Source organism: Panthera tigris, chromosome A1 (assembly GCF_018350195.1).
Source record: "Panthera tigris isolate Pti1 chromosome A1, P.tigris_Pti1_mat1.1, whole genome shotgun sequence".
In the NCBI taxonomy this organism is placed as follows: domain Eukaryota; kingdom Metazoa; phylum Chordata; class Mammalia; order Carnivora; family Felidae; genus Panthera; species Panthera tigris.
The window spans coordinates 49,916,599-49,937,145 of NC_056660.1; the positions used below are offsets into that span (position 1 = coordinate 49,916,599).

General features: G+C 36.7%; 1 long non-coding RNA gene across 2 annotated transcripts in view; it reads left to right on the top strand.

The window, feature by feature from the left end:
* LOC122236612 overlaps positions 1–20,547 on the top strand; it is a 227,966-nt gene that overhangs the window by 198,973 nt on the left and 8,446 nt on the right. For both annotated transcript variants that reach the window (XR_006214702.1, XR_006214699.1), the window contains 2 exons: positions 13,459–13,516; positions 16,618–16,800. This is a non-coding gene — a long non-coding RNA (uncharacterized LOC122236612). The remainder of the gene's footprint in view (positions 1–13,458; positions 13,517–16,617; positions 16,801–20,547) is intronic.

Genomic DNA, 20,547 nt, shown 5'->3' on the forward strand with positions numbered 1-20,547 from the left:
TTTTCTCCTTTTTCTCTGTCCCTTCCCCTCCCAACACTTCAGTTTAGCTCCTTATTATTTCTCCTCTGGGCTATTGTACAAAGGTTCTCTGAGTAGCCATCCTGTTTCCTGTATCTCTTCAGTCGTATATATTAAATATAAACTTCACATATCTTAGCTCTCATTTTGTCATTTCCTTACAACAACTTCCAGTGCTTTCAGCCAAATGGATAAAACCTTAGGCTGGCTTTCAAATGTGCCCCATGCACTGGTACCAGGCTCTATGTCCAGGCTTATCCATACCACACTACATCGTCTTGTCATGGTTATCTTGGACTATTGTGTATTTTCATTTTCTGTATTTGAAAATTTTAGCTGCTTAGTGTGTGCCTTATTTTTTTCCTTTTTTTGCACCTTAAATATGAACTCATCTCTATTGTTGATAATTTATCCATCTGGAAGGTCTTGAAGATCACTATCAGATGCCACAGCCTTTGTGAGAACTGCTTTGATTTCTTTCTACCAGATGTCATTCTTTCTGCACTAACTTCATCGTGTTTTGTTTATGCCACTCTTCTGGTTCTGTTTATTTTATATCTATCTATCTATCTATCTATCTATATGATAATTAAAATAAAAGGTAAAATAAAAGGTATTTAAAATGAAAGATAATTAAAATATACATCAAATGTATTTTAATTATCTTTTATTTATTATACTAAATATATTATCAAATTATGTATTACTATATAATTTATATACTGTATATTTAATATATAATCATTTATATATATGTATATAATGTGTGTGTGTATATATTATATATGTGTATATGTATATATATCATTTATTATATAAATATATTATCAAATTATGTATTACTATATAATTTATATACTATATATTTAATATATAATCATTTATATATGTGTGTGTGTATATATATACATATACATTTGTGGTTCCTTTTGTTATATATATTTGATTACTAGACTATAAATCTTTTAGGCTAAAGATCATGCCTTATTGATCTTTGTTTCTTGCACTATGTACTTTAAATAGGATTCTTGAACTTACATAAAACTTTTAAAGAACAATTTAACTGTTCCTTACAAAATCCCCAGTAACTTTGGGCCAGCTTCACAACCTTTAATAAGAGAACACTAAAGTGAGATCTTCTTGACTCAAAGTATAATATCATAAAATGTTTATTGTAAGAATGTTATAAATTGAAATAAAAAGTAATTTTTACCTATATATTTTAAGTAATACTCATGGGTATAGAATATTATTTCAATGAGTTATCCCCTATTAACTAATACCTAGAGCAATAAAGAGTTTTGTAATATTTTTGGCGCTTTCAGAATCTTCTTAGATATACTAATCCATATGGCACCTCCATTGTTGAAAGAGAAGATGTGTTATTTCTACTTACAGAGCACATAAATGCTGGGCCAAAGCATTTCTTTCCAATATTTTTAAAACACTTATTCTTTTTTCTCGTTTTAGTAAAAAATTACCTGCACTTTGACCTAAGTAAAACATGTGCTGTGTAAGTCTTTGTTGTGTACAATTATTATTTTTTTAAGGTAATTTCTTAAACAAATGATTCACCCAAAAATACGGAATTTTCACTTCCACTAGACTTACTTGTTATAAGCAAGAATTTCTCTGGTCAAAATGAATCAAAGAACAGAAAAGAGCTCTCAAAATTATAGGGTTGGAAAAGGACTTTTACTTTCATATTGTAACAGGTTATATATATATATATATATATATATATACAGTATTATACAGTACATACATGTATATACATATTATACAGTATATACATATATATAGTATTAAAAATTTTAATATATATACAAATATATATCACCATTTTTTGGCAACATTTATTATATAAAATTATACTAACAGATAACTTTTTGATTCCTGTATATTGATTTATTTGCTCATTTCAGGTATTGTCTTTGAAAAATAAAACAGAAGCAAAATAAATTGAGAAGAAGGAACTCTACTAGATGATCTATTATTGTTCTTCTAAATTCCTGATATGTCTGGATCTGAGCCAAAGCAAACAAGGGCATCACTCACAAAGAATATGATGAGATATGCCTTTGTAAACTCTGGAGTCCTACTGCTCTCATTCTTATTCTTACAAAGAAAATTGTGGCAATTATTGAGTATCACATAGATACTAGAACAAGAAGCAGTATTGAGTCTTCCAAGCATGTCCTGTATATTTAAAACAGCTCAAGAAAAGGAAATGGTACAAGTTACCTAGATAGTTATGTTTTTAAAAATTAATTAAAAGGTCTTAGAGTTTTATTTTATTTTGGTTAACAGACCAGAATTTAACTTTAGTGTGCTTGGCTCTATGCTTTTTACCTGGATCAGAAAGCAAGGGCCTTCCTTTCTTACCTCTCTCTTTTATTTTTTCTTATTGCTCAGCATATATTTATTTTTTTTCTTTAATGGCCTTCTGCCTTATTTTGACCAAGCAAAGCAAGCAAGCAAACAAATGAACACAAAAGCCCCAGGACACCTTGTACATGGAAAGATCAGCGTAATTCATAAGGAACAATCTTCTACAGCCTTTGCTGAACTTTAAATATATGACTCACATGTAAATGTGTCAGTATCCCATCATCAGACTATGTATTAACACGCTGAAAACCTGAATTAAAATGCAACTGTAGAACAAGTTTAAAATCAATATCAGACACACAGTCATTATATATTTAAGATACATTTAATCACACGTTCAAGCATATATTTTTCTACAGAACTAGGTTTAGCCTTGATTATTAATTGCTTTTTGTTTAGATAGTCTTCTTAGAAAATGATTACAGTAATGGTTTATTTAGATGTCTCAAATTCTGTGGTATTTATGATCAATGTGTATTTTAATTATTGATAGATTTAGGAACCTTGCCATGTGTACCCTACCAGATGTGTTTCTATAGAGTCTGAGTTAGGAAATGAGCATAGAGAGAAGTGTTCAGTCTTGGCTCTGCCCTCAGTGGTTTTGTGACCGCAGGTCTCACTTTCTTCCTCTGCATTTATGAACGTCTATCAATCTATTTTAGTTTTCCTAGGAATGTACATGGAGAACAACTCCACCCAGGATTTGGTCCTCAGATAGTGTCTGATACCATTCTCTCATTTTAACTTTATCAATGAACATATCATACATTATATGTGCTGCGTAGCAGGGACTTTCCAAACCCCACTGGGGGTTCAATTCCATTCTTATGATCTTGGAAAGCCTGAGGACCATGATACTGCTTTGATGATCTCTCCTAAGTATAGGTCCACAGTTGGTGACAGATCCCTGATTTCAGACAGACACATTTCCACATGGAACGGTTTAACTGAGGTGTGAATGGACTTGGTACCAATCAGGGTGGTTTAATATTGCACAGACCCTGGAAGATTGGAGCAGATAAGTGACCAGTCCCACTAGCCAAAACTAAGACCTTCATTTGATAGTCTTAACATAGGATATGTCCCAAAGTCTGTGACACTGGGAATGCTTATGATGTGACTTTGAATTACTGTGATACATACCCCCCTGCACACACACATAATTATTTCCATGTGATTTGATTTATTTAAATTTGAGTTTTGCTACATTTTAGCCACCAAGCTTCTAAGTAATGGGAGTTTATATTTAGCTACTACCACACAGCTGGATAGTAGCTCAAATTCATAGAAGTGTAACTCCTGAAACACTAGCCTGGGTCCCATTCAGTCTTTGCTATTTTGATTCTTTAACCTCTGGTATATAAGGGAAATCTTTGAAAAAGTTTACATGGAATCTAATTTTCTTCAGACAATTCACAGATTAGCTTCTGTTGCAAATTCCACATTTTCCACCATAAAGGTATACTAATAAACAAAACAACACCTAAATACAAATTGTGCTTCCTCTAACAAACTAGAATCACCTGCTTCTATAAACCATGGTTCTTTATTTTCCCTCTGACCTTGGGCTACCTCTCAGGCCATTTTACTGTTTCCAGCCCTCTCTCTCAATTTCAGCTTATCCTTAGGTGCTAATTAAAATGGCAGGTGTTAAATTGATCATTAGCACGTTTCAGCTACTGCTCTGAGCACAAAAGTCCCTCAAGTGATTCTTTGTTTCTCCCAATATAATCCCTCTTCTCCAGACATCTCTGCTGCTTTTCCCTAGCAGCTCTAACTGCTTCTTAAAAGAGAAAGCAGATAACCTAGCATGTCTGCCCCAGCTGTTCTTCATTTATTTCTCAGGCTTGTTCCCTCTGAGTAAATGACACAAGCAGATTTTTTTTTCTTTTAGTAATGGGCCAGCATCTTATTTAAGTATTTTGGAAAAATAAAACAAAGCAAACCTCTGTTAGACAGATTTTCTACACTCCACATTCAGACTCCATGTACCCAAGTAGACAGCATATGGACACACTTCTTTCTTTAAAAAAAGTATTTTTGGTGGGGGGGGGGCGCCTGGGTGGCTCAGTCGGTTAAGCGTCTGGCTTCGGCTCAGGTCATGATCTCGTGGTTCATGAGTTCGAGCCCCGCGTCAGGCCTGTGCTGACAGCTCAGAGCCTGGAGCCTGCCTTGGGATTCTCTGTCTCCCTCTCTCTCTGCCCCTCCCCTGCTCATGCTCTGTCTCTCTCTGTGTCAAAAATAAAGAAAACATTAAAAAAATCTTTTAGAAAGTATTTTTTTGTGTATGGCAAGAGCAGTTACCTTGAGATTGACCCTTTCAAAGTTTTTTAAGTGCATAATATAGTATTGTTAATACAGGCACTAATGTTATACAGCAAATGTCAGCATGTATTCATTTTGTGTAGCTTATTCATCCTGTATAGCTAAAACTTGAAACTGGTTGAACACCAGCCCCCGTTTCTTTCTCCTTTCTGCCAGAGTCTGGCAATCACCATTCTACTCTGGGTCTGTTTGTCTATGTCTACTTATTTGACTATTAGATCCCTCATACAAGTGGAATCATACAGTATTTGTCCTTCCATGTCTGGTTTGTCTCACTGAGCATAAGGTCCTCCAGGTTCATCCATGCGGTTGCAGGTGGCAGGGTTTCCTCCTTTTTAAGGCTGAATAATACTCCATTGTGTGTATATACCACACTTCTTTATCCATTCATCTGTTGATAGACCCTTAGGTGGTTTCCACATCCTATTGTGAATAGTGCTGCAGTGAGTCTGGGGGTGCGGATATCGCTTCAGATTCCCAATTTCAGTTCTTTTGGATATCTACCAGGAGAGGGATTGCTGGATCATATGGTAGATCTGTTTTTAGTTTTTGAGGAACCTCCATAGTGTTTTCTCTCTGCCCTCCCCCCCATGATGCCACATCACTTTCTGCCTGCGCTGTGTTAGGAGAAGTCCGAGGGAAGACATCACTGTTTCCAGTGTAGGCAGAGGTAGTGTTATTAGGGCTTCTCTGGACCCTGGAGGCACCAGGTAACTGGAGAGAATGCTGAAAGTGCTCTTCTTGAACCTGAGTTCTCTTTGACTATGGCTAAGGCACCCCAAGTTTAGCAATTCCTGAACTTTGAATGACAGAGCAATTTTGCCACGTTTGAATGGTCTTCTGGTTTGAACCATATCGCTTAATTTCTCTTAGGGCAGTGTTTCTCAAACTTGCCTGCACATCAGAATCATCTGGGGGCCTTTAAAAACCACTGATGCCTATGTTCCACCTGCAGAGACTGACTTAGTTCCTAAGTAACAGTGAATTACTTAATTGTGGAGTGGCCCTGGCTTTGGAATTATAAAGTTCCCCAGGAGAATCTAATATAAAGCAAATGTTGAGAAGCATAATTTTATCTCAGTTTATTCTGCCACTTACATGAAGCAGAAACCAGGGTAGGAATAAGACATTGGTAGCTTCTGCCTGAATGAGTTTCACTTTTGCACCTGGATGCTGGAGATGAGCAACGCTTCAACCTCAGACTCTGCCATTAAGGTACAGTGATTCCGACCTCCAGTTAAATGGAACCAGTTGTTGCCTGGGTCTAACCAGTTAGTTTAGGAACCACTACTCCTGAGGAGAGGAGCTAGTAAGGGCCCCAAAGTGCTCCTCCAACAGCCATCCTGAGCCGGGGCAAGTGAGGGATCCCCTAGGGGCCAAGACAGAAATTTGGGGAAAATAGAGACACAAATAGCACCTGCCCCAATTAGTCCCACTTCATTCATCAAATTTATTCATTAATAAAGCATATGGAGGAAGCTCTGTATATTTGAATCCCATGGATTTAATAGTGCCATAGGGTATTTGCAGAAAAGGCATGCTCCATTTGTTTCCATAAGATGGATTCATTGGGCTCTATTTCCAGACAAGGTAATTGGGATTACCTGGAATAAGCCAGAAGTTTTGGCAATCCTTTTGATGTTGGGGAGGAATCCTTCCTTCTGTGCCAAAGCAGTTAGATTGAGGTAGCAATTTCGTTGCTAATTGTATCCACTATCTAACAGATTATTCATTGAGCCTATCTTCATGATGAGATACAAAGACAGGAGTCCTGTTCTGGAAGCATTTGCTGTCTTGCAGGTTGATGTGGGGAGAAGATGGCAGATGCTATGGAAGAGAGTAGAGGGGACACCAAAGAGGAAGTGGTCACATTTATAATAATAACTGTCCTGTGTCAAATGCTTGCTGTTAGCTCATGAAGCCCGTGTTCTTTTTATTTATATTTTACAGAAGAGGAAACTGAGGTACAGAGAGTATATGAATCTTAATGAGCACCACACAGCTTATTACAACTGCAGATAAACCAAGGCTATTGGGCCTCTGGGTTAGGTTTATGCTATTGGGCTCCAGTGCCTGATAATATGTATATGTGCAAGACTTCATGAGGAGAAAGTCCTTTTTTCTGGATAATGTAAGTGACAGGTGCAATTCAGGAAGAAAAAGCTTCATGAAAAAGACAAAAGAGAATTAAGGCACTTTTTGGGGTTTTAGTCTGTTAGGAATTACACATGAATTAAGTGGAGAGCTACAGGTTGGTGGGAAAACACAGCAAGAAAACATAGCCATGATGGGAAATTGTATATACTGGTACTGAAATTGAATTTTAATCTGAAATGCACGTACCTTGAACGAATCTAAGTAGGGCAGAGCTCAGTCTGTTTTGTGTGTTAGAAACATAGAGGAATGAACTGCAGGGAGTTGCAATGGCATTAGAGAAATCAATTAGCAGAATCTTGAATTAAGGCACTTTGGAGAGAAGAGGTCTGAATTAAGGCCAGGATAGTGGAGAGGAAGAAGGGAAGATGAATAGAATATGCTCCATAACTAGAATTTATGGCTCAGACTCTCAGTGACAAATCAGATATGGGGATAGGGAAAAGATAGCAGTCTAGGATTATTGAGTAGATGGTGGAGATACTTACCCGTTCATACATACAGATATGTAATAGATAATCTATCATGTGCGCTCATGTGACAGACCCTGTGTGAAGTGTTGGGATATGACACTGAACAGCCCAGGCAGAGTCTCTGTCTTTAGGGTCTCACATCCTAGAGAAGTTGGAAACAGCATGTAATGAAGTAAACAGATAATTCAATAATGGTTACAGCAGTGAGTGCCATTAAAGAAATAAACAGGATGAGAAAGGGGAGATTATTTTAGTTTGGAGGGCAGGAACAAAGAAGAGCTATCTGGGGAGGGAATATTTAAGTTCAAAACTGAGTGATGAGAAGAACTCAGCCCTGCAAACACCCAGTGGAAGAGGGGTTGAGACAAAGCAAACAGTGAGCACCAAAGCCCTGGGGTAGGATGGATGCCTTGGTACAGAAATGGAATTTCTTTGAGGACGCTTAGAAATGGAATTTCTTTGAGGATGCTTAATGTGAGAAGAAGAGAAGATAAGATGTGATGAATCTAGGGACATATACAGGGACCTGGTCATACAGTCTTGTAGTCAAATGTAAGGAGTTTGGTTTTCGTTCCAATAACAATGAGAAAAACTTTGGAGGGTTTTAGGCCAGGTAGTGACATGATCCATCCAGTATAAGGGAACAGAGGGAGAGCAGTCAGTTTGGGGGAGGTACTCATCCTGGTTATGTTAAGTTTGATCAACCCATTGTACATTCAGAAAGATGTATTGAATAGACAATGGGAATTGTGGGCCAGGTTAGGGGAGAATGACGTGGGACATGACATCAGACATGGGAGTGATCAATACGTATGACATAGGACTGTGGGTGGAAAGAGAAGAGAGCCAATAATGAGTCCCGGAGGACAAGGAAGTGGAACCAGTTACGCTATCTTCATATAATAAAAATTACTCAGCCACAAAGACTTGTGTATATTGATATACACAACAGTGTACATAGATCTCATAAGTGATTATGATAAGTCCAAGAAGTCTGATAACAAAAGGTAACATATCATGTGATTTCAATAAAAGGAAATGTAAACTAATCTATCATTATGGAAAAAGTTCAGTGATTGTCTGAACATGAAAAGAGGAAAATGAAGAAAGGGAAAGGAAAGGATTACCAAGGGACACGAAGAAACTTTGGTGGTAAAGGGCATGTTTATTATTTTGGTTATGGTTAAGATTTCCCAGGTGTGTACGTATGTTGAAGATTATCAAATTATATGCTTTACAGAAGTGCAGTTTATTGTGTCAATACATCAATAAACCTATCTTTTCTAAAGTCTCCAGAATACAGAAGAAAAGGAAAGACCCAAAAAAGTTATATTTAGGTATATAACTAATATTTGTGTATAGAAACAGAGAAGGTGAAACAGAAAGTATATTCAAATACGTTTTAGGGGAAAAATAACTTTTTGATTTACAAAACATGCAAAGCTTTTAATCGAAAAGTCTGTTAACTGAAGAATCCCTGGGTGGCTCAGGTGGTTAAGTGTCTGACACCTGATTTCAGCTTAGGTCATGCTGTCACGGTTCATGAGATTGAGTCCTACATGGGGCTCTGCGTTGACAGCACAGAGCCTGCTTGGGACTCTCTCTCCCAATCTCTCTGCCCCTCCCCCAATTGTGCTTACTTGCATGTACATGCTTTCTCTCTCTCCCTCAAAAGAAATAAATAAACTGACTTTTAAAAAGTCTATTAACTGAAAAATTTATAAAAATCAAATGATGTGTTAAAGGAAATGTTGTAATACACAAAAACGGTGAATATAATAGGATATGTTTATAATTTATTTTGCAGCGGCTAGTTAACATGGATGTTTCTTCTAATTGTGTATGTAGTTAACATAATGATTTATACAATTATATATATATATATTAAATTCATATTTTTGTACTTATTGCTGCATAAGCAGGAAATAATAAATAAACATAAAAACTGTGTGGTAGCCAAGCATCTGAGAAAATGCTTGTGTGAACAAACAAAAACTGCCTCTCTAGTAGGTAACAGAACTGCCATGGGAAACTTGTTCTATTTGTTCTCCTCTGTCCCCCATAGACTACACCAGTGGCCAATCTTTTATAATACAGAGTCTTCTGGAAAGAATGATTATTGCTTAATGTTAGTATCCATCTCTTTAATCAGAGTAGAACTTTTTTTCATTGGAGTAAGGAATACCTATTGATAATTGGGAATGGAAAGGAAGGAGTGGTTGAACAGGAGAACATTCCATAACCAGAAGGAACATGAATACATATGGGTCAATAGAAAGAAGAAATTAGAAAAAAAATCAAAAAGGTTAGTGGTCAGACAACAAAGGTAGATTTTGCATACTTGGCTGGACTTTCTAGAATTTGTGAAAATCAATTTCCGAATTGATGATATTCTTCTTGAGGATATCAGGACAGTTCAGAAGATGGAAACCTCAACTTTCTCCAAATCAACTTAGTCCCCTAGTCTGGTCAAATTTCCTTAGTCCGACAGAATCTTGTCACATCCAGTTCTGCCCCATCTTTGGGAAAGAAGCCATAAAGAAGAAATTTACAAAACGAGAAACTAGAGGTATCTTTATCCTACTTCATTCATTCATCCTTTCTGATGTTAATGGTTATAAAATGTATGCCTTCTTTGAAAGTTTATGGTTTTGTGTAAAAAGCAAGAACTTATTTCATGGCTTCTTATGACATTATTATATATCTAATTATTACTAAAAGCACACACTTATTTGGCACATAATATCATGGGAAATTTAAAGGCTTTGCCTTTGAAACAATTACAAACCATGTTGTGGGGAAGCAGGATGTATGCATGAAACATCCAGGGAAAAATTCATAGACAAATAAAGCAATGCATAGCCTGGCTGCTGAAATCCCCTGACCAACTTTTCCAATTATAAAATCCATTTCCTTATACTCAATAGCATTTTTTGTGAATCCATTTCTTTTGGATACAAGAAAATCCAATCTTTCAAAATCTTGAGCTAAGCTTACAATTTTTGCACTTAAAAAAATAATCTCATATTGCAACTATACCAACAATGATGATTTCTAACATTTCAAAATAAATGATCTCTTTCTGGTTCCAATCTGTTTTCTCAGTCTGGCTTTTGTTCTTCTGCAGAAATCAGACTTGGTCTAATTTTTGCAACTGAAATTTCCAGCCTTTTGGGACATATCTCAAAATGCCCTCTAGCCTCATCTATATCAACATTCTACCATTTATTGCCTAAATTCCACACCCTCCATTAACTCTTCTCTACTCACACCATATGTAAATGATCACTTCTCTAAACATCATTTACTTATATGATCAAACAATATTTATTAAACATGTCATACACGTGTTAGAGATAAGCCCAAATTTCTAAGGGGACTTAGAATAGTTACCCCTTAGGGCTTGATGTAGGATAAAGCAGAAAGTGGATGCTGATAAGACTAGGGAGGTAGAAATATACAATATCATAAAGAATTTAGTATTCTTTGCTAAGGAATTTAGATTTTTATCCTGTGTGATACAGCTGTAAAATTTTATATTTTCTAAGGGATTATACTGTCTTATACTGAAATCACGGGTATATATATTTTACTTCTGAAATATACAGTCCTTAAGTAAAAACTTAATGTAAGTCCTTACAGAAATGGTGTTTCATTCATGCTGTACATTACTTTGAAAGGAGACCTAGGTCACACATTTTGTCAAATGGAGCATTATATCACGTGTTGAAATCCATAGAGACAACAAAGCTCTCCCTTGAGAATCTTACTAAAGTTTAAGAGAGCCAAAGGGTTCAATTGGTGAAGTAAACAATTTAAACTAATATATCCAAATGAATTCATATGATTTTTTGTGGATTTTGCTTAATGTCAAACCAAGCAAGTCCAGAAAATATGATTGTTAAAGTTCCTCTAGCAGTGTGAACTCGCCCACATGGCACATGTATAGGATTTTCAACAGTTAGCATACTAAAAAGAGCCTTTAATATGGTAGTGTATTCGCTCTAATGTTGTTATGAGAAATGCTGCCTTTTTTATTTTCCTAAATGTAGTCTTTTCACTGAAACATTTACAGAATGTCCAAGTATTATTTTTCACAATACTCTTTGCATATGGGGGAGGTATTTCTGAATAGTCATAAGATAGAATGTCAATTTCATAGCCACATTATTTAGAAAGAGAATGAGACGATTAATATTTCCTTTGTGTTTGAAAAGTAAGGAGTTAAGGAGAGGTTAATATAAGAAAGGGAAAATCACTGTCCCCATCTGTGCCTGGGTGATCTCCAGTTCTGATGACAAGAACAGTGGAGAAGAGAATGGCACTCACCCTGCCTGTGCTCCTGTCTGCATGAGGAAAGGCATGTAGGTTGGGTCAACCATTCCCTAAGCACTTTGAATATCAGTCTATTTAAATGGCTCATAATTATAGAGGAATCTTTTTTTTTTAATTTATTTATTTTGCCAGACAGAGATAATAGGGGAGGGACAGAGAGGGAGAGAGGGATAGAGAGAATCCCAAGCAGGTTCTGCACTGTCAGTGCAAAGCCCAACATGGGGCTCAAACTGCAAGATCATGACCTAAGATCTTGAGTTGGTCGCTCAGTCAACTGAGCCACCCAGGCTCCCCTCAAGGAATCTCTTAACTAAACATGTGTGCTTGGGATGGGATGAAAGATGAATTCTGATGGTGACCTGAGGATCTAGTCCTGCAATTAAATGTGTGCTAGTCTGTGATTTCCTTGAGATATAGGAGTTTGGCTTCAGACTACCTCCGCTGGGTGTATCTGCATCATTCAAGATGAGCTATTCTTTAAAAGGATTTAAAAATAAAAGATGCCACCAGGATAATAATCCTATACTTTTTTTATAACCGATTACTGTGTTCAGTACAAGGAAGTTCAAGTTTAAAATAAATGCTGCACCTGAAGCCAATTAGAAGAGAGACATTATTATTTTCTTTCTGTTTGAATCCAATTTTTAAAGACCACAAAGGGGTTATTTAGATGGCAATAAATGCATTGTAAAGTCTTTTTTCAATGACTACAAAAGCAATCTGTTGTGTTGGAAGTTAGACTAGCAAAACAATTCCGATGCTGACAAAGTAGCAGGGAAAATAAGGGTTGTTAGCGGCAGATTATCTAAATCAATATTATGCTATAGTCTAATTAATATGTACTTTGCTATTGCCAGGTAGGATTTATTAGCACAAAAGCATAATAATTCTATCACTCAAGCTTGTTAATAAAGTTAAATTAAAGACAGATGAACCTTGATAGTTATATACATTTTTCTGTGCATTCGCCAAGTTCTTGAGAAGTCAAGAGTATGATAACATTAAATATTTTAACCGTAAGAATGTGGTAAGATTCTAAAACAATGTGGCCCTTGAAACCTGACTGGCAAAAGTAGAATTTATTTTCTAGTATGAGTGTGAATTAGGGTGAGGGCATTCCTAGCATTGAACTGGGAGTAGCCTGACCAAATCTTGGAAATGGGCCAATAATTCCCTGCCAGGAGGTTATGAGAGGACCCAGTCCTGGCCAGTGAGTATGGACGGGACCAGGCACAGACTGTGGAGAGCCGTAACTAAACAGGGTCGGTGTGCAGGTCTCAGGCAAAGGTGGAAAACCCATGGAAAGTCAGGAGGAATTTATGAGATACCAACCAGATGAGCTTGGGCTGGTACAAGTCAGTTTATTAGTTTAGACATAAGACCTTTTTGGAGGGCCAATGAATCATATCCAATGGTAACTGTGACCCACTTGTTTAAAATGTAGTTGTAAATTTGGACCATTATTGCTCCTATTAGTTTTTTTTATTGTTGTCTTTTTAACACACATCAAACAGTACTGTGTCACTTAAGATGGAAAGTGTCCTAGTTTGGGTGCTATTTTTAAAAACTTTGCTTACTTAGTTAGGGCACCAAGATAATGACTCAATGTCCCGATCAAGCTCACCTGGTTAATATGATTGTCTTTAAGTAAACCTATAAAAAGTTCTTTTTGCCTTTAGATTTCACAAAGACATATATTAAAATAATTTAGTTAAAGGAACACAACCTGTATTATGAGATGCTTATTTGTTTATATTTACAGATCCTAACCTCGTAAGAACTCTGAGCTTCTTCCAGCCAAGTGAAAATAGTATCCTGAGGTAACTATAATATAACTAGGTGTCCCTGATTGGGAAGCTAGGAGAGTAGCTAGACCCTTGGCAGTCAATGAGAGCCTGAGACCTTTCATATTTCAGATTTCCTATTCTCACCTTCAGAGCTCTGTACTGATGAAATAGAGATGAGTGATTCCATTTCCAGGACAAGTGCCCTTTCTATTTCCAATGACACTTGCACAATTCATCACAGTACTACAAACAGGGTGAGGCCCTTTTGCACGATTCTTTGAAAGTAGTGAGATTCATTTTTAAAATCTGCTGTTTGTAAATTTGGACGTATCAACAAGAATATTCATTAAGAAAAATAAAAACCTACTCTGTGTTCTAGTCAAGCTCAAATATGGCTGACCCTTTCAGCCCGACTCAAGCCCTTTCCTCTAAAGTGATAATAGCTGCTTTACTGGAGATGCAGATCGTCTTTTTTTTTTTTTAATCTGGGCAAGGTTTTGATGTTTAGTCATTAAATGCCCACTCTATGCCCTTCCCAGCTCAGCTCCCTAAGAGTACCTGTTTGCTGTACTTGGAACTGTTAATGAGGTATTGATCAATATAATTAATTAGCAAGCATAGAAACTTAATTGCATTTTAACTAGTTAATCAATGGCAATGCTCACTTTCATTCTGGATGTGAATACATATGTATAAGGCATAGCTATAAGCTCATAATCAAATATTCTGTCCCTAAACATGCATTACAATGTGCTCAAGGTATAAATAATGACATTTACTTTATTAAAATTGCTGTTAACAGTACCTATTGGGTAATAAGATTATTTTTAAAAATTTTTTAAGTTTATTTATTTTGAGAGAGAGAGAGCTTGCAAGCAGGGTTGGGGCAGAGAGAGGAGGGGGAAAGAGAGAGAATCCCAAGCAAGTTCTGCACTGTCAGCACAGAGCCTGATGTGGGGCTCGAACTCATGAACTGTGAGATCATGACTTGAGCGGAAATCAAGAGTCAACCTACTAAACCACCCAGGTGCCCCAGTAATAAGATTCTTATTAAGCATTCTACTGTGAAATCTTGCTAGAGGCACAAGCATTGAATTACAAGTTGATGTCTGCAAATAGAATATGGATAAGTTAAGGGCTCTGGAAAATAGGGTATGGTATTTTCATGATCGCCTTCTTCTTATATCTTCTCCTTTGTCACATTCAACTTTTCCTTTTTTCAGTATTTTCTTCACTCGGCGTTGGCTGTAGGCAGAAATGTGAATTGAACTCTTCTTCAGCCCCTTTCCCCTCCATTCTTACCTTAAATGAGCTCATCTGGGTGACCCCAGTTTTCAGGCTGCCTTCAATCTGGGGATCTACCCAGGCATCATATCCTTGAGCTCAGGCCAACATCCTAGATGCTCAGACTTTTAAAAGTTACTCATGCTCAATCTTATTCCCTCAGGGATCCCAATTCCTAGCAAACTGTGCTCCTGTGGCCTTGAGAATCTCTTTAACAGAAGCCTAAAGAGCATGCTCTTAGTAAAAGAAGTGAACCAAATGGTGAGAAGTGTAAATGTAGGCAGAAATTTACATATCTCATAGATGTACATTATGGCCTACATTTTCCGAATGAGTACCTCTCAGATGCCCTTTCTTCTCATACTTATAAAAGCTGCTGTTCCTATTTTTAAAAAATTCATAAAAATAAGTATGAGGTTTTTACAAATAATAAACCCCAATTTTTTATTACTGGCTATGGAGTCCATGTCTAATTCTATATTTTACAAGCCCCCTTGGGGCCCCATGTGCTGAATGAGAGAAATGAAGGAGCTAGTTATCAGTACTAGCTACAGCTAGTTATTAGCTAGTTACAGCTATTTACGTAGTTGATAAAAAACAATTCCACACAATGTTGTACCTGCTGAACTTCCAGGCTGTTGTGCAAAGCACATCAGCACAATTCCTGTTGAGGTGCCATATGCTCATGAGTTTTGATGTGATTTTTTTAGCCAGGCAAAGGAAAACCAGTGATGTGGAGTGACGTCATGACCTCTGTGAGCTCTAAACCAAGGAACATCAGTCTGTCCTTGGCCATGCTTACCATAGGGTGCTTTCCAGCCAACAGCATTGTTATTGGAGTATGTTATTAGTAGTTATAGTTTTAACAGAAACTTCCAGTATCAGAGGTACTTGAAATTAATTGTTATGGTACACTTATATTTTATCCTAAGTATTGCATTAGCTGAAATTTATACAGCAATAAAATATACAGTGGAGTTTTCATGGAAAATTATTATAGTATTAAAACAATGATATTTCCTTACACCAAAAAATTAATTGACTATTTATATTTTAGAACTGTCACTGTTTTTTGGTGGCAGGATATTTTAATCACAGTTCCAGAAATTTTATTACCTTTTATTGAGAAACTAGAACATAGCTTTTTTTTTTTTCCAGTCTGTGGACTATATCAGTTGCTTATGTCTTAAGAGCATAATTGCTAATTAAAGAAAACCAGTGAAAATATGGAAACATTAGGAATGTTGCAGAATCAGTCAACAGAATGCTTCAAGATACTGATGCACATGAAGAAGCAATAATCTAAGAAATAAGGAGAATCAGGCTTGAGAGTTAAATTGCTAAGACCCATTCTCAGAAGTGTCATTAACCATCTTTAGAATAGACCCAGGATCTGTATAACACATGAGTGAAAAGATTGGGAACCCAAAATCAAGCTTATTAGGGTAAACAATCTTAAGGAAGCAAAACTGAATTGTAATTTCAATATGTTAAGGGAAAGACAAGTCAAAATCACTACAGAATTCAGAGAAAGACTATGATTAATATAGATGAGAAAATTGGAACCTAGCTAAATGTCTAGCCAGTCATAGCTCATACTGGTAGGAACCTTTCATGAAGTCAGTCATTGAGGCTACATTAGCTTAGAGCTGCTAAATGTTCAAATAACACAGCAAAATCTTCTTTTAAAACAAAAAATCTTGTTTTACTTACATTTTTATTTTCCATGTAGGTTGGAAATGCTCTATACTGACAAGGCAAGAATTCTTTAATTATTTACTCAACCACCTGCATTTCTATACAACAAATACTTATTTCCAAATTTTCCTGTATCCTTTTCTGGATTGCAGGGAAAGAAGCTATATCTCTATTTGCCAGAATCTCTTCCCTAATTTTTGGTTTAGTGTCTGCCAGTGAGACAGACTCTCATGAGATTTGGAAGGTGGCATAGAAGTCATAATTCTCCGGCAAATTACCAAGGACCTCACGGGTGCAAAGCAGAAGTCAAGTTCACAGAAACTCCCATTGAACTGGTAAGGATCAACCACTTTGGTGCTGCAGGCATCCAGCATTGGTGGAAGTAACTTCACTAACATTTGCTCCCACAGTTCTTCCCAACAGTTTTGCATTAACATACTTTCTTATTGGAATCCTGATACAAGTGTCCAAAGTTCTTTTTTGTCATGTAAATGTATTATTTTCATTATCAATACAGAAAAATAATGTAGGTCTTAGGTAAAAATTGCATATGAACAGGGTGCCATTTCCCCTGAAATACTCACTTTAGCAGTTACCATAAAAACTAAACTACATGTCAAAGAGCAGCTAATAAAAGTCTTCCTCCCTCTTTTTTCTTCTCTCTTTCTTCTGTTTCTTTCTTTCTTTCTTTCTTTCTTTCTTTCTTTCTTTCTTTCTTTCTTTCTGTCTGTCTGTCTGTCTGTCTGTCTCAACCTCTTCTATTTGTGACTTTTACAAACTCTAGTTGATTCACAATTTGTCCATGACACTTAAGGGTTAGGGCATGTAAGGATATAATAAATTTACGTTAGTGTTTATTTTGCTTTGACCTGTGCACTCTCTATTCCAAAAGAAGTGAGAGCATTCCCTTGGGTATGTGATTTGTATAATTCTCTGCCACAAGCTGCAGAGAAGTTCCTATACTCCAGGAAATAGTTTCATATTCTCTTAGAGTCTAGAATTGTCTACCAAGTGTAAACTTGTCTTTGTAATTTCAAGCTGTCTGCAGGCTTTTTTTCCCCCACCAGGTTCCAGTGTCTGTCTGCCCAGTTTGGAGGTTTTATTGTTGTGGTGGTGGTGGCAGTTGTTTGTTTGTTTGGGGGAGAAGTTTGAAACTTTAATCTTTTTCCCCCTAAGGGATGATGGCAGCATAATCAGGCACTGCTATTACTCCAGACTCATTTCCCATATTTAGAGAGACCATGGATAGGATTAATGATGGTCATTTAGGAAAAGAGGTTGAAATAGACAAGATCTGAAGAGGATGTGATAATCAGAGTGTGCAGATGGATGGAAATTCAACAGGAGAAAACGCCCCATTAGCAGCTCAGCAATTAAAGTCATTTCTTTTAAGAGCAGATGTGCAGTGTTCTTTACGGAATATGCTACATGTTTGAAAGGACATGTAGAGAAGAGCAGTTGAGGATAGCTATCATTTTATAAGTCTATGGGACAATGAAATCATTAATTGTAAAAATAGATTTTGGAGTTTTCATTTTGTTCAAAGAAGGACTTAACCTCCAGTCTCCAGTATTTCTTGGCTCTCTTACTAAGATTAAAATAAGCTGTGCCTTCAAAGCCCTTTTCTCACCTGAGCATAAAAGGAACGTTAGGAGCATGACCTTGCTGAAGTGGTTTTGACCAAATTATAATGAAGGGGCTCACAGGTCAGGAAAAGTCTTGCTCATAATCAAAAAGTCTCTTCAAGTTTTTAGTTCCAAACTCTTTGAAAATGCTAGCTCAAATATTAAGTTCACAGCACCTCCCAAATGTGTTGTCCTGGGGTGAACCAAGAAATTTCACTGCTGTCTGTCATGGTATCTTTCAAACTAGTCACTTGCCATGTATGTTGCCACCATTCATTATGAATCTTCATTATTGTTTCTCTTCTGATGACTCAACATAGCACCATTACTCATGGGCACCAATTCCAGTTTGCCTCTATTCCAATTTAATGCTACTGTTGGTCTGGATTTTAAACAGCCTTGTCTGTAATTTCCAAACTCAAGCAGTCTGAGGAAGAAAACTGTTACTGATGTGCAAATGGTGTATTGCATTTCACTTCGCATTATTCATTTTCATTATTCACATCATGGTACATTCTGGGCAGAGAGCAGAGGATTTTGAAAAAATACATTCCCAGTGCCATGGGTATCATTTAAGACATAACGTAATTTTTCCGCAATTTGATTTCATTAGGGCTCATCCAATTTCTGTCAGGTTTGGAGCTTGTTGACCTATGTAGATTTGCATAGCTAATAGTAAATCTAAGGTAAAAGAGCTCTTGCAGGCAATTCTCAAGAGATAAGGAACTAATCTAGAGACCATCATGTGTTGAGGGCAAAATCTCAACTGTGGAATCAGTGCCTTTCATTGGCGAGAAATGATTTCTATCTGGAGTCCTCGATTGCTTCATCTCAGATTGAGACTCACTAGGTGAAGGTCTGAGGTATGAGAATATTCCATAGGGTATACCTTTGCCTTCTAGTGGGCATGGGCCAATTCTTTGCTCAACAGATTTCCAAAGCTAAAATGGTCAAGCTTTTTGTTTGCAGTTCTCAGAACTGATCTTCAACTTTTCATTTTCATGAAGCGTCTTAGTTAGGGACACACTTCCACTACAGAAATGCTACCATGTCTTTCCCAAATCAGCCCCACTGACTTTAATTAAGGTTCAGAAGAATCAATGCTGCACTTCTTTTTTCTGTTGCAGAATTTCTATCTTCATGATTATTTCAGGATTGCCGTGGTTTTGAATGATCTAACTTTCCGTAGTTCCCTTTGATTTTTCAGCTTCAGTGCAGAAAAGATCAATTTTCCCTCTTTGAGGGCTCATGTTTCCCTTGAGGTCACCTTAAAACACCTTTGGCTTTCACTTTAATCATGGCATATTTGCCTCTGTTAGTGCATTGCTTTTTCTCTTTTTTGGTGAATATTTATCATCTCTCAAATTATTGCAGGAATTCTGCCTAGTTTGTCATTTTACCTGTTTGCCAGAAGGAAAACAGCTGTATTCTCAGTGGAATATACTACATAGTAGTGGTCCCAGTTTAAGATAATAAGATAATAAGAGAATATACGCATTTCACTGAAAACAGTCAGCTTATACATGAGATGTATACGTCTTTGGGAGGTGATTTCATCCATTTAGCAAAAACATTTCTGGTATGTATTTTGGACCTGGCATTGTGTTAGATGCTGAGAAACAAAGAAGAATAAAGCACTAGTTCTGTCAAAAGTTATAGTGAAGGGGTGCATCTGGGTGGCTCAGTCGGTTAAGCGTCTGACTTTGGCTCAGGTCATGATCTCGCAGTTTGTGAGTTTGAGCCCTGCCTCCAGCTCTGTGCTGACAGCTCGGAGCCTGCAGCCTGCTTCGAATTCTGTGTCTCCCTTTCTCTCTACTCCTCCTCTGCTCATACTCTGTCTATTTCTGTCTCTCAAAAATAAATAAATGTTTAAAAAAATTTTTAAAAAGCTGTAGTGAAGAGAGAAAGGTACTAGAATGGAAGAGCACACAGCATAGTGGGTCTGCAGTAATAGTGTATGTATCGAGTACCCTAAGAATAGACCGAAGGCTGCTGTTGCCTGACATGCCCTCAATGGGATGGGTGGTGATGGTTAGACACTTTAACACTACAATTAAATAAGGCTGAAAATATGAATGACCAAAGTCACATGAATACAATTTTACTTAATCTAAGGGATAGGTGACGTAGATATAATTAGCTATTTGACCTATACCTATTTTCTTTTAGTAATGATGAGGCATGTGGACAACTGCTTTTAAAATGATATTCTATTTATAAAGTTCATTTGCTTAAACAAATTGTTATCCTCATCTCTAAAGACTAATTGAGAAAGAATACTGTATGTGCCATTGAAGACAAAAATAAGCAAGGCTCTAAGAGGTATGGAAGGCCCAAAAAATGAAGGCTTGGAAGAGGCATGTTACTATTTGTCACGTAAGGGTATGACATCACTTCTGTTTTTTAAACAACAGCAATGACAAAACAGTGTCTATATTAGATCCTTATGTGACACTA